The sequence below is a fragment of the Taudactylus pleione genome, unplaced genomic scaffold (assembly GCF_031769625.1).
Source record: "Taudactylus pleione unplaced genomic scaffold, aTauple2 ptg000037l, whole genome shotgun sequence".
Taxonomy (NCBI): domain Eukaryota; kingdom Metazoa; phylum Chordata; class Amphibia; order Anura; family Myobatrachidae; genus Taudactylus; species Taudactylus pleione.
Genome location: NW_028284439.1, coordinates 7,288,403 through 7,304,366, shown reverse-complemented (window position 1 = coordinate 7,304,366; position 15,964 = coordinate 7,288,403). Strand labels below are relative to the sequence as shown.

The 15,964-nt window shown below is 41.4% G+C and overlaps 1 protein-coding gene across 1 annotated transcript in view; it reads left to right on the top strand.

Moving 5' to 3' along the window:
- The first annotated feature begins 2,877 nt into the window (after positions 1–2,877).
- LOC148538714 (transient receptor potential cation channel subfamily V member 6-like) overlaps positions 2,878–15,964 on the top strand; it is an 89,716-nt gene continuing 76,629 nt past the window's right edge. The window contains exon 1 of the mRNA XM_088452318.1: positions 2,878–2,913. The gene's annotated coding sequence lies outside the window, so the exon portion shown is untranslated. The remainder of the gene's footprint in view (positions 2,914–15,964) is intronic.

The window sequence follows — 15,964 nt, the reverse complement described above, 5'->3', positions numbered from 1 at the left end:
AGGTAAACCAAAAACGGTTTGGTTTAGTTCAGAATTTATTATATTTTGGGTCTTTCTGGGGTCTTGGATTAATTTGAGAACTGAATGTTATTAACTTTAATCACGGGGGAATATTTGTTTGCAAAACTGATTTTGTATGTCATCTTCATTTCAGTAAAAAAAAAAAATAATTACCAATTTACATTATTATTAAATTTATTTAATTTACTTTTGTTTGACCTGGGTTTGAGTTTTTATAATTGAATAATCAAAATAGAGTTTGCTAGTATATTCCTAATGTGAATATTTCAAGCAGCTGAGACAGTCCTCTATGTGGCATTGGGATTCATACCACACCTATGCAACTTTACTGTTCATATCTTTACTTTATAATGTGTGAGGTTTAGTTTCTTTCTTTAGGTGCTGCTGATAAACATAGGAAAGTTGGGTCTGTTTGTCATATCGGCATGCAGCATATAAATTGCAGATTTTTCAGCATTTTATATTTAAAAATAAAAGTTCTTCTTTGTTTTGTAAAATGTATAATATGTACATACGTATTTCAGAAAACAAAGATTTTTTATGTTTTAGTTTGTATTTTCTGACATTAAAGTTTCTGGCATTAAAGTTGTTCATCAGTCTAACTCCAACAATGTTGCTACCTATATGAAGCAATAAATGAATTTACAACAATAAAATGTCTGTCTGGCTTCCATGCTGCTGTTGTGGGTTCTTATTTACAGTGTCTGTTTACAGAGGATATATATCCTCCCAGCATTTTGTGTGGTCCTAGAGGTACTGTCCGGGAGATCTACAGATTGTAGCCATGTTGAATTTCCTATACCACAATACTTTGAGGCAGACAACCTGTGGCTCGGATTGTTTGAAAGTTCAACAGTACTGTCCTAAAATAGGGACTTTAGGGAGGCGCCAGGTTTTGTAATAATATATGGATATAGTTGGAATTTTTATTGCTGTGGGCACAAAGTGCCATCACACAAAGTCACATTTGTGTGGGAAAGATAAGCTAATTTCTCCTAAAACACTTAACAATTTGTTTACTAGCATTTGCCTGCAGCTTCGCTCACGTGGATGTCTGTTATTGCTCAGCTGAACTAATTTTACAAATGCAGTAGTGGAATCTAACATTGTGATGTATATTTTATATTGTAGACATTGATCACAAAATGTCTTTGCAAACAATATTTGCAGTTTTTCCTTCAGGGATTAACACAAAAAGATGCTTGGAGATACTAGTATTTGTTTTTGTGTGCCATCTACTGGATTGACATGTACACTGCAACATCTTGAGTCAAGACAAGCTGCCTGATTAGTGCTTAATATATAGTTGGATTTTCCTGCAAAAATAGATCTTGAGATGATATATTATAAGGGCACAATCATGTGTGTGTGTGTATATATATATATATATATATATATGTGTGTGTATATATATATGTGTGTGTCTATGTATATATGTGTATATATATTATAATATCTATGTATGTACATATGCATAAATATATAACTATGCTCCGAGTTTGCAATAGATGTATATATACTGTGTGTGTGTGTATATATATGTGTGTATGTATGTGTGTATATATGTGTGTGTGTGTGTGTGTGTATATATATATATATATATATATATACACACCAATAGCACTAGAGGGTGCTCAGTCCTTTGTGGTACACATTAATCAGTTATATCCTTGGTCCACACCACAGATTTCTCCTTAAGAATCCCGCTTCAGGGAAAATGATGTTTCACGATGCCTCTCTCATGATTAAATCCCAATTGGGGAGTGGTATTTTTCTGGAAGAAACCCACTCACCAAAAGAACACCCAACACATATGGCCCAATGGGCGCGTATTAGTATAGATTTATACAATTACCGGTATTTCTTAAAGATAAATCTCTTTAAAAATTGCTTACATTATAATACATAAGAGCCAGTCATCGCCGTCAATGGAGGACAGATGTATTAGCCCACCATCACTCGAAGGTGTGAGCTCAGTGGTGGGGTTCACTCGAGTGGCAATTTATTTAGACACATTTCTGACGTGACACTTTTATTATAAGTATACATGAGTGACTATGCACCTCAATCTAGGTAAGTACATATTAGGAAGCTGTGTAAAGAAATGAGTCAATTCCGCTGTATCTCCTGCTGGATAACATGACCTACAACGTGTTTTCAAAACATCTCCGTTTTATAAACAGTTTCTTTGTTTTCACCACAATTTGCATGTAACCATGATTGATGTGAAAGCTATAGCATTGTTTTATGTTAATCAAATGACTGATTCATTTTAAAAGATTGTAATTATTTACATGAAGATGACTGGTATGAAGAGAAACAATGCATTATTTAAAAGGGAGTAAGCCTATCCCATGTTCTCCCACTGAGATTCTCCAGTGATCTATGTACCTATTATTGTGCTTTATATATGGACATATTTACCCTTCTTACTTCATCCAAATTCTGCAAAATGGTCACCTTCCCTCCCCTTCCCATCGCATTTGTATATTTAGATCAGTACTGCATAGGGCTGTATTTGAGAACTCATTTTTCTATAATAATCTTAATTTTTCAAATGAATAGTAGATTTACAATGTAATTATATGTACAGCATGTTAATAAAATAATTGTGGTTTAATGCATACTGTAGCAGCCAAGCAAAGATTTAGTCTAGTGAATAAGGCAAATAACAAATATCTGATTGCCATGCTTGACAGTATATTAGTGCCATTCATGCCATGTTGATGAATATTTGTGGCACACTTTCTAGTGGCAATAGGAGGGGGCCATGCACATAAACTGACCACTCCCTCTAGTAATAATCCTTTCAACTCTAGAACTCTGCAAAGAACTCTCACAGTTATCTGAATGAAGAAGCAGCAAGTCTACACTTGGAAGCAGAACTGCCAAGTAAGAATTTAACTTATTTATTTTGTTATATATTGGTAATCATTATGCCAGCAATGTAAATTATATAGGCCTACTAGAAACTTGAACATGTTTTTTTTTGTTTGTTTTCTAGAATTAATGGAGTTATTATATTTAGTTAACTAAAGTACATAAGACTAAATGAATTGCTTACTCAAACTAGATATAATGTAAACTTAGGCTGGTTACACACCTAAACGACCAGCAATCATGCCGATGTTTATTGCGATTTGCCTTCACCCTGGACATCGCATGATTGCCGGTACACACTTAAAAGATTTAAAGAGCGACGGAACAATCACTGTTCCGTCCTTCATTAATATATAGAGCCTCACATGCGCTATCGTGTGATTGGCCGTGCAGCACGGCCAATTACACGTTATCTCGTGACCGCGGGAGCGTGCAAATTGGGCATACATACTGCACGATATGCGTAATTTGTCATTCCGAGCATATCGTGCAGTGGGTATGCCCAATTTGCGCGCTCCCGCGGTCACATGCGATATCGTGTGATTGGCCGTGTTGCACACACTGCACGATATGCATGATTTGGCCAAATCGTGCCGACATCGTCCTGGTGTGTATGCATACACACCAGGGCGATATCTGCACGATTTGGCCACATTGGAATGGCAAATCGGGCATATTGTGCAGTGTGTATGCAAAATTTTAAGTGTGTACCGGCAATCATGCTATGTCCAGGGTGAAGGCAAATCGCCCTGAACATCGGCACGATTGCCGGTCATTTAGGTGTGTACCCAGCCTTAGGCGAATTACTCTCTGGTGTTGCGTTAAAAGTTTGAGACTGTTAATCAAACGCAGTGGTTAATAAGCTCTTGTGATTAGATGTAACTGGATGACACTACACTTACCCCAATGAGTTCACCCACCGTTTCATAAAAACTGCCATTACCATATTCTTTGACATATTTTTGCAAGAGTAAAATAAATAAATAATAATTAACATTGCAAAAGTATATATTTTTTTCTGCCAGTGAGTAAGGCCGATTGCTTTTTTTCAACTTGAGGGTCAATATGGGTAACCCTGTAATTCTGATTTGATTAGGTTCATATTGTTTAATGTACACCCTATACTAGATTATTAGAAATGATCAAATACACCTAAACCTATATAAGGGACCACAAGTCAAGTGTTCTAATGCAGATCTTATAATGCAGGTGTTTTACAATCACTTACCATTACATACCCTGAAAACTGGTAGAATCGAAGGATAGCATCTTACTGTATGTGCTGTCTAATATTCGTCTGATTCGGTAGGGCCATAACTGACCAAAAGTGCAGTGTGTATGCACCTTTGACCATTGTTCTGACCATTCTTGCGATCCTACACGCACAATTAAACCATGTCAGATGGCTTGTTGCGTAGTCTCATGTAAACTTAACTCCACCACTACACGAAATAGCGCCATGTTGATATCAATATGTGCCTTTTTATAGTTTGTAACAATTGTATTTGGCCTACTGATACAACTCACTAAACTGCTCTCTGCTATCAAGCATGGAATGTACTAATGTATTGCAAGTGGCTTAATGCATACACCCTGTATACCTTCCTTCAGAAGCTATATGTAAATGGCAGAATACATGGATAAATATATAGTGACACTTCCCATTATTCGGTACACCTTTCCCCCCCCCAGTACCTAACCCTAATCCCCCCTCTAAGTGCCTAAACCTAACCCCTCCTTCCACGCTGCCTAAGTCCCCCGGGGGGGTGGCTAACCCTAACCTCCCCCCGTGGGTTGCCTAACCCTAACCCCCCTTTCCCTAGCCTAAACCTAAGTCCCCCCCGGGAACGCTAAACCTAACCCCCCCGCCGCGTCTATCGGCACTCGGCGTACCTTCGATCGGGAAGCCGGGCGTCTGTCTCCCGGCGTATGTCGTAATGAGAGGCGTCAGCATATCGACGCCTGTCTTTAGACCCTTGCCAGGATATGACAGTCGGGAAGCCGGCTGTCGGGCTTAGGTCCGCCGGCTTCCCGACTGCGTACCTTTGCCAGCAGTTATTTATTATTTATTGACAGTTTCTTATATAACGCAGCTTTACAATTAGAATTAACATTAATACATCAAAACTGGGTAGTAACAGACAGACATAAAGGTAGGAGGGCCTACAAAACTTATTTTATACAAATATTCACAAGAGAAGCAACTGATTCTGAAATGAGTGATTCTAAACTGCATCCATCAACCTCATTGATTTCTGAAAAGTACAAGCAGGAATTGGAGCGCTGTACAAACTATCTTATCATTTTTTTTCCCAACAATCTTATTTGGGGGGCCTATTCATCAACACATAATCCACATAGTAAATGTGAATAACATTTTCACAAACATTTTGTGTATTTTTAGTATCATGCAAATGCATTAAACACCTCATGCATGAGTTTTCACAAAAATCGCCTGTGTTTCTTAAAATCGCAAATATTCCATATGCTCACTGCAGTTCCCGTGTCTGTAGTGGGAACTGGGATTTTCTAGAATGTATCAAGCTAGAACAGCTACCCCTTCTTCAGATGGTGAGAGCACTGTTTGTCAATTCTGTTTGTGAGCGGGATCTTCTCAAATCCCTACCCTTTCTATCTGCTGCTCCTCCTGTCTGACCTGCCTCCCCCACAACATAGCCAACGCAAGATAGGTGGAGCTTTTTGCTGTCCACCACACCCTGAATTACCTTACAGATAAGGAAATCACTCACAGTTCATTCATACTGGCAAATGTTGCACAATATTGCCTCAATTATAGAAAAATATCTATTAACAGAAAATTAACAAATATTTTTTGAGTTTCAAGAAATTGTAAAAAAATGTACCTGAAATCATAACTGTCAAGGGGTTTGATATATTAGGCAGCAAGTGAACACTCTCTCTTCTTGTTGAGGTGTTGGAAGCAGGAAAAATTGACAAGTGTAAGGATCTGAGCGACTTTGACCAGGACCAAATTGTGATGGCTGGACGACTGGGTCAGAGCATCTCCAAAATGGCAGGTCTTGTGGGGTGTTCCCGGTATGCAGTGTTTAGTACTTGCCAAAAGTGGTCCAAAGAATGGCAACCGGTGACAGGGTCAAGGGCTCCCACGGCTTATTGATGCAAGTGAGGAGCAAAGGCTAGCGTGTCTGATCCTATCCCACAGAAGAGCTACTGTAGCACAAATTGCTGAAGAAGTTATGATAGGTGTCAGAACACACAGTGCACCTCAGCGCAGACCGGTCAGAGTGCCCATGCTGACCTCTGTCCATAGCTAAAAGCGCGTACAATGGACACGTGAGCATGGAGCAGTGGAAGAAGGCCTGTTTTGATTTATCATGTTTTCTTTTATAACATGTGGACATCCGGGTGCATGTGCATTGATTACCTGGGAAAGAGATGGCAACAGGAGCCACTATGGGTAAAAGGCAGAGGCAGTGTGATGCAATGGGAAATGTTCTGCTGGGAAACCTTGGTTCCTGGCAATCATGTGCTCTAATTTGACACATAGCACCTAGCTGAACATTGTTGCAAACAAAAATGTTTAAAATAATATTAAGCTGGCCACACACTAGACCAACTTTCATCCAACCATCCAACTTGTTGATTGGTTGAAATGAAAATCTGGTAAGGAATGAAAGCAAATGACAATCAGCAATTTGCTCCCAAATGCCGGAAAATGAACAAAAACTGTTGTTTGAACAAATTGTTTAGATCAAACATTTAACAAACTTGTCTGAACGACCATTTTCATCTGTTTTCTGGCATTTAGGAGCAAATTGCTGATCATCATTTACTCCCATACGTTACCAAATTTTCATTCCAACCAATCAACTAGTTGGATGCAAGTTGATCTAGTGTGTGGCCAGCTTTAGACACCTGCGCTTCACTGGGTTGCTGCTATTGAGTGAGAAGGGGTGGTCCCTAGAAACACCCCCGACATGAATAAGAAGCATATACAGACACTCAGCACACTCCCTTTGTGTTAAAGCTCTAACACAAAGGGAGTGCGCTGAGTGTTTGCAACAATAAGAAGAAAATACAGACAAAGTACACTCCTTCATGGTAACGGTATACCCTGATGGCAGTGTCCTCTTTCAGCAGGATAATGCACCCTGCCACACTGCAAACATTCAGGAATGGTTTGAGAAAAATAAGAGTTTGTTCTTCTGGCTTCCAAATTCCCCAGTTCTCAAACAGATCCAGCATTTATGGCATGTTTCCACCTTGCAATTTACAGGACTTCATACCAAATACCACAGGACACCTTAAGAGATCTCGTGAAGTCCATGCCTCAATGGGTCAAAGCTGTTTTGGCAGCATGAGTGGAACCTGCACAATATTAGGTGTTTTTAATGTTATAGCTGAATGTGTATTTCTACCAAGCTTTTTTTTAAATCTTTAATCAGGAGCATAGCCAGAACATTGTGGGCCCCATAGCAACATCTTGAAGGGCCCCCCTACCCAATGCTTCTATATAGACCCCTCTCTCCACAGTGGTTGTTCATTTTATGCTTCATACGATCATAGCACCCTAGTTCATTGTATGCTCCCATAGAAGTTCCCTAATTCACATGATACCTCACAGTGCCACCAGTTCATAGTATGCGACATTATATTCCCCCAGTTCACAATGTGTTACATTGTAGTGCTGCCAGTACACATTATGCCACACAGTGTATCCAGTTCACATAATGACACACAGGGATCCCAACCTGCGAGGATACTTCCTAATGCAGGGAATTTCACTCTGAGTGGAAATATTTTTAATGTAGGCACATTTGTCCCTTTCTGCGACAGTCCTAATCTCGGAGATCAATTTGTACTTTCAACAAAATCAATATTTAAGCATAAAAAAACTAAAGCAAAGATCACGGACTCAGCCTCCGTCTTCTCTTCTCCAACGCACAGTGCAGTTCCTTCTCTGCACTGCAGCTGTGATTAAAGTATGGGGGGCCCTTAAGATAGGGGTGATCAAGAGGAACATGCTCCCAATCCCCCCTTAATTCGGCTCTTTGGCTGCAGGCTGGGTGGCATGTAGAGAATGCTGCCTGTCCACTTTGTGTGTAATTCACAATCGGAGCGGTCGGGGAGCATCTTTCTCTGCTTGCTTCTCAGCCGGCTGCCCTATGAATAGATCGATCGGCCGCACACTCCTTTTAGATGCACCGCGGGCCAGCCCGGCCCATTTTGAAAGGCCCCTAGAATCGTGGGGTCCTGGGCAGCTGCCCAGTGTGCCCATACATTAAGGGGTTAATCCAACTAGGTGCGAATTTGCGAGTAGCGCATTTGTTTCATGAAACTCGTCAACTTCGCAATGAAAAGTCTTCAATGCAATTAAAAATGCTTATTCGTGGTACTCGCAGAGGAGGTTTGCAAATTGACTGGCAAATGTAATGTGAGAGAAGTGCATGAAAAAGTGGGGAGACCATCCTGGACCCCCCAAAATTGCTAATATTGTTAGCAGGACCGTATAGAAGGGATGTACTTATGTTGCTGGCAGACGGGATGCCGGACAACGATATACCAACACCGGAATCCCGCTGTCCGGCATAATGCAGACGCCTATATCCCAATGGAGAACAGGATGCCGGCGTCTGCATCCCAAACCGCCAAAATTCCAAACGTCAGGACGGGTAAGTATTGTCTATTTCCCTGCTAAAGGCAGGGTTAGGTTTAGGCACCCCTTGGGAGGGTTAGCCTGTGGGGAGGGGGGTTAGGGTTAGGCACCCCTGGGATGGTTAGGTTTAGGGTGCGGGAAGGGAGGTTAGGATTAGGCACCACCAAGGTGGAGAGGGGAGGGATAAGGGTACTTACCACCCTCCGTCGGCATCTTCATCTGTCGGACTTCCTGGGTCGGGATTTATTCAGCCGCCGGTATTTCATACCCATTCCATATAGAAGGCTGTTTGTGGTCCTTAGGAAAGTACTGAAGGTTTTTAAATGGTGTCAAATGGCTGATTTGTGCTTTTTAAAAAAATGCAAAAAAAACGAACAAACTTTGTTTAATCTCAAACGAATTAAACGAATAATGCAAAAAAAAAAGTAGGAAAAAAAAGGAGATTTTGGTGTACTCTGAGGGCATTTTGAAAAATAATTGTTTATCATTTTTTTTTTTCAATTCAGAAAATACTTTAATTTAATTGGGGTGCCTATACTAATGAAAACGTTGATTTTGGGGTAATTTGATGCCATTTTTAACCCCAAAAATGACATGTAGTTATTGGACTAATAAGCTAATTGGAAACTTCCAATTACCTAATTAGTCATTAGGGGGGGTGTCCAAGGGGTTCGCACAATGTCCTGTCATTTTAACCTCAAAATAAAGATTCTCCTTTTCATCTCTCACCCTCAGGGTGGTGCAAATGGAAAAATGAAAATTCTCTCTGATTGGTTCAGTGTGAATTGCTAATTGGATTGCTAAATGATTTCGCTATGCGAATTCGAAGAGAAAACAGCAACTCGCACTTCGCAATTCACACCTAATTGGATTGACCCCGATGGTGGTCCTGAGTGCTGGGCTCAGCTGTGTCTGTGTGAAACAGGAGTGTTGGAGATGGATCATATCAGTGTGGAACTTTACTGAGAGAGAGAATTTGCCACTGACAAAACCCCCTTACCAGGCCCAGGCGATGGGCCCCACCCAATTTCTTAGCAGGCAAATTCTATAACTTGGTAAACGATTCTATGAACTGGGCCCCATAGCAATGGCACCCCCTGCACCCATTATAGCTACACCATGTATTCAATTCGTGAAGACATTTTACATGTGTATATGTTTTCTTGATTGACATAAAGCTAAATGCCACCAAACATGAGTTGGATCTTCTAGTAACTAGGTGACATTATATAAAGGTCATGCTTCTGGTAATATAAGTGAATGTTGTTTGTTTAAATAAATGTTGTTTCCTCTTTTTAACAGACTGCTGCAGAAACACATACTTTATTATACCTAACACTGGGACAGCAAACTCGATAGTATTGTTCTAGCTTTGACCTGGAAAGTAGCAGATAGTTTGGGCTGCTTATTTCAGCACTTATTGTTGTAGTGATTTATGATATCTGGTACCAATGCAACAATAACATTATCTTGAACAGTTTCCAGTGAGAACTACATATTGAGCCAGTAAATCCCTGTGCACTACTGCATTTTAAATGAGGGTTTATGGTATCTGAGCTCGGCCTGGAAAGGAACCATAACAAGAGGGGACACCTGTATTTCAGTAACAAATAATATAAAAAGCAAAAACCTGAAGATCTGTTGAATAACTGATAAGAGGAAATCCTATAGTTGTGAACAAGCAAATGTTAAGCATCACATGTCCTTTAATGGAATAAAGCACTCTTTCTAATTGCTTTTTTTCTGTATAGGACAAAATGAAAGTAATTTACAAATGGAAAATCCAGTTACTGATTCCTTTGATAATCAGAAGTTCACATGTCTACACCTTGGGGTTTAATGCAAAGTTGAATGTATGCTTGTTTGTGGGGTTTACTGTATATTATCTTGCCCTGGTTTTGTGTTGCAGGCAGGAGCATCATTATTTACACTTCTTCATGGTGCTGTACTACTTGCACATTACAAAGAAAAAAAGTTTTCATCAATTAACCATGGGTGGACTCCAGGGGGCCTACTTACTAAAGGGTGATAGATTTGTAATCTATTTTGATAAATTTTTAAATCGATCTACTGTAACTTTATGTTGTGTTTCTGGGGCTAAAATACAAATTTACTAACAGACGATGTTTGATTTGGGTTTATAAGTGTTAGTAAATGTGTGATTTAGCCCCAGAAACACAACCTCGATTTAAAATCCATTGAAATTGATGTTTAGTAAAATGTACCCACCGCATTTTGTTCTCCTGGGTAAAGTGCCCAGAGCTATTCCATTATAAACCCATGAGCAGTTTGCGCTTATTTCTTCTTACACATCCAGGTGCCACAGGAATAATAAAGGTGCTGAAAGAGTGACACTCATTCAGATTTATGAAACCTACTAGAGGAGAAGTAGAAGTGTTACTCTTTGGCTGGGTACACATGTTGGTTTGAGGCAAATTAGAACGACATCACATAGGGTGTATACACAATTGCTAGCTCACTTGCGACGATCACTACATCTTCCCATCTCATGTAATGAACGCCACATTGCGCCATCGTACACAGCATTGTGCAGTGTGTACAGGCAGCTCAATGTATCATTCCATCATGTTGTCTCGTCGCTGGGTACACACATCGTGTACTGTGTACCTAGCCTTAGCAACCAATCAAATTATAGCTATTTATCTAGTACATTCTGTAAAACCGCTACAATCTGATTGGCTGCTATGGGAAACATTCCCACTTGCCCTCTTTAGAAGGTTTGATAAATCCCCCTCAGTTTTAAACGCCCCATATATCCTGGACCCTAGGCGACTAAAGAGGTTCGATTTTAAGAGTAATGCATTGTTAGCAATGTATCTATTATCAAGGGCTGGCTGACACGTTAGCCTGTGGGGCAAGAACACAGGTCTGACCCATGGACAATAGCACATTCATCCATGAAAGGTGGTTTTAAGTATAGAACGCAGGGGCGATGAAAAGCCCTTTTACTGGAGAAAACAAATGTTTTCGGCGGCAAAAGTTCTTGTTTTCACTCTGCTCCATATTAATAGGGTTATCGGTGGCAGTAATCTCTATTGGGAGAAGTTTATCAAGGATCCAGGTGGTACTCCTTGTTCTATTGCCATGCATGGTAATTATACTAACACCACTATGGCTCACCAGCACTATGCTACTTACAACTGAACCACTCTTCAAAACTTCTGCTGTCTGGCTCTTGTCAAGCTTTGCTTATGTGGAAGAATTGCAAACAGTGGCGCAAGTGGTGCTGATGAGCTACAGTGTTGTCAATGTAATTATGTTAATGTAAAGAAGTTTAATTCAGTTTAAAGAGGCCTTTTAGCTATTATAAATTATATAGAATATTGTAATTTTTACTGTATGTTACATACAGTAAAAACAACAATATTCTATATAATTTATAATAGCTGAAAGGCCATTTTTGTTTTCCATGAAAAAATAGAAATATATTGAAATACTGAACAAGCGCTGGTAAATGTAAATCTAATTTCTTCTTTTTCTTTCATTCTCCTTTGCTATTTTTTCTTCCTTTTTGTTTTTCTCTTGTTTCTTTCCCTGTATTTTATTTATTTTTATCTGGATTTAAGGGTTGGGTTTAAAATGCCCTACCAATATGGTAGCCTTCTATAGTGCTAATAAAAAGGCTCCCATTAATAATGGGTGTATAGTGTGCAGTGCCTCATCAGTCAAGGGGACCCCATGCCATCCATCTTGCACCAAGAGTCATACTGCTGCCAGAATATTTTCTCCTAAGTCCTGTTTCATTATGTGTTTATCACATCGACAGGGGCGGTCTCGCCCCTGTCTTCCATACTGCACCAGTCTGTTGGACTCAGAAATAATGTTCTTCTTACTCCTGTCATCCTGGCCAGACATGATGTATCACCTGACAGGTTACACAACATAACATAGTAGATCCTGTTAAGGTGCGTACACACATAGCGATTTTTTTACTCGATTTGGCCAATTTCGACGAATCGTGACGACAATCGTGTAAAATATGGCCAAATCGTGAGTTTCCACTCACGATCACGATGCCAGTGCGCGTCGTACAGCGCATCTTCAGATCTGCAGTGCTGTAGGGCAGATTTGCCAATCTGGGACACAATGCACTGGATGCACGATAGATCTTAAGTCAGATTGGACATTTTTTCTCCAAAAAGTCTGTAGGATTGCCAGGGGAGAGTTCAGGGGAAATTGTACACATCGTGGGTTCGTGTGCAGATCGCTATGTGTGTAGGCACCTTTAGAAAGTAGTGCGCTCCTGCACTGTCTCTTCACTGTGCATACATGCTGGGTTCTAGGACCCAGAGTCTGCAAGAAGTTACGACCTTTAACCTCATCTGCTACTGCACATGTGACTGCAGCTATCTTAGTATTGTATGTAACATGGTGGGAGACAGAAGTCTCCTGCTCAGCTTCATGTGAGAGACCCCAGTGTATACCTGCAAAAAGCTGTTCCAGATACCTGCATCGGTACCCATTTGCAGCATACACTCACCGGCTGGTAACCTGTATAGGAGTCCGTTCTGCTCAAGCTTTGCTCTATTACCATTGTACATGTAACAGAGAGTATGGCTGTACCTGTTATCTATCATTAAACCAACATCACTGGTTAAGTAACTGGGCTGTTCATAGTTTGAGTCATCCACTGGTGTGTGCCTATATAACTCTGCAGTATCAACACCTGCACACACATCATTTCCAACAGATCCATCCACAGGCACCAAGCTGTCAATGCAATAGCCAGGGAAGGGAGGGGGGGGAGGGGTTAAGTGGCCTGGATGCCAGCAACAGAGAATTGAAAATGGTCTTTCTGTGCCCATTCTGCAGTTGCCTCTGTCACGATCCCGGGCTGACTCACTGATACAATAATCTGGGATAGCTGGTCAAGATGACGGGGCACCTCGGTCACTTACCAAAATACAGTCGCACACAGAACACAGACATGCTGCATATCATTTTAATTGTGCTATTTATTCGCATTGTTGTGCGAATACGACACATTTGAAGGTAAAAAGATGCTCTGTGCTACCGAGTCACGCAGCGGCATGGTGCGACTAGAAGGGCTGTTTAACGTGCAAGGAGGCTAGATGTATCTGGACCCATCTGTATATAAACATTCCTCAAATCGCAGGAATTGACATACATCATTATCAACCCCTCTTCCTGGTGTGGTTGGCATCAAAGGGTGTTCCATTCATAAACCGCATCATATCCATCAGCCCCTGTGGACACACAGGTCAATTAAAGGACATCAAATGCGTCCGCTTCATTACACACAGTTCCCAAAATATAATTTCTGGTGATTATTCTTGAGATTAAGTGCCACACCTCCCCCTGAAGATGGGCATATGAGGGACTGAGACACACGTCACAGCCTTACCTGTGCACCACTGACAACCTCCTCACTTTGCTGCGAGAGTCCATCAGCATTGCTGTGCTCTACACACTTTCTATGCTGAATGGTAAAGGTGTACTGCTGCAGGGTAAGGCTCCATCTTAAGAAAAAGGGAGATTCCCTACAGCAAGCTTACCATTATCCCCAGAGACTCTATTAAGCCATACAAGTGGGTTGTGGTCTGTTATTATGGTAAAGTCTCTTATGGAGAGACCATACAATTGCCAAACACTCCTTTACAATGGTGGCATAGGCCACTTCACGGGGTAGCAGTTTCTTACTTAGGAAAATGACAGGATGCTCTTCCCCCTGCTCATTGACTTGACTGACCACAGTGCCTAAACCATAATTAGTGGCATCAGTCTGTACAATGAACCTCCTTTTGAAATCTGGGGCCTGCAGCATAGATGACTGAGCTAAAACAGACTTTAGGGCAAGGAAGGCTCTCTGTCCTCTGTCCAATTGACTACCTGTGGCAATTTATTTTTTTGTCAAATCTGTCAAGGGCTTGGCTAGGGTGCTGTAGTGGGGTACAAATTTTCAGTAGTACCCTGCAGTTCCTAGAAAATACATTACCTGTATTTTAGTCTTAGGGGTAGGCCATGCAGCAATAGCTTCCACCTTGTCTGGTTCCTCAACAGAGAGGGTACCTCCTCCTACTCTGTGCACCAGATATTGCACCTCCCCCATGCCAAGCTGGCACATATCTGGTTTGATAGGCCGAATCACTGGGGCAGGTTTGCCAAACACACTATTCAGATGGATCAGGTGTTCCTCCCAGGTCTGGCTGAACACTGCAATGTCATCAAGGTAGGCAACTGCGTGTCCCTCCTGACCTTCCTGCAGGTCATTGACCAGGCACTCAAAGGACGCAGGTGCATTCTTCATCCCAAAGGGCATGACTAGAAATGCGAACAGCCCAAATGGTGAAAGCGGACCGCTCACAGGCCTCGGGTGACAGCGGAATCTGCTAGTACACCCTACTGAGATCCATGGTAGTGATGTAACGTACCGGGGCAAGCTGATCTAGTAGTTCATCTATCCTGGGCATGGGATAGGGATTAAATACAGTGGCATCATTTAACCTCCTATAACCCACTTGTATCTCCACACTTCTTTGGGACCAGTACAACTGGGCAGCCCATGAACTGTGAGACCTTTAAATCACCCCTAGCTGGAGCATCTCATCAATTTCCCTTTTCATTGCATCCAGCACTTCTTGGGAAGTACGAATAGCTGTCTGTCTGAGGGGGCTCTGATTACCTGTGTTTATATGATGTGTAACCAAGTGTGTTTCTAGGCTTTCCTGTGAAATGGGACTGAAAGGGCTGTAGGGTGTTAGCTAACTGTTCTAGCTACACATCAGACAGCCCTTTACTGTAGTGGGCATTTGCTAGTGACCTCCCTTCTTTTGCAGCAGCTACCAGATCTAGTAAGGGGTTGGGTTCCTGATCACTCTCAGGCAAGCTACATACAGTTAACACAAATGTCCCTCTGTCATGGTACTTTTTGAGCATATTGATCTTCTTTCTCTTAAGTCCATCCCCCTTTTCCAGTACATAATTGACATCATTGAGGTACTGCATTATGATGTAGGGGCCTTCCCAGGCAGCCTGTAGCTTGTTCTGCCTCATAGGGATCAGAACCAAGAGCTTTTGTCCCACATCAAATATAGCGCTGTGGTCATACCAATGTTTTTGTTTTCCCTGCACAGCCTTCAGGTTTCTCTGTGCCATTCTCATTAAGGACTGCATTTTCTCCCTGAACTGCATGACCATAGTGTACTACTGATGTTTCAGGGGTGATCAATTTTCCTTCCCATTCTTCCCTGACTAAATACAAGGGGCCGCGCCCCCGACGCCCATACAGGAGTTCAAAGGGTGAGAAGCTAGTTGACTCTTGCGGCATCTCTCGGTACGCAAATAGGCGAGGCAAGAATCTCTCCCAGTCTCTTCCTTGGGACTCCACAAAAGTCCTCAACATTTGTTTGAGGGTGCTATTAAAATGTTAATCCAACCCATTGT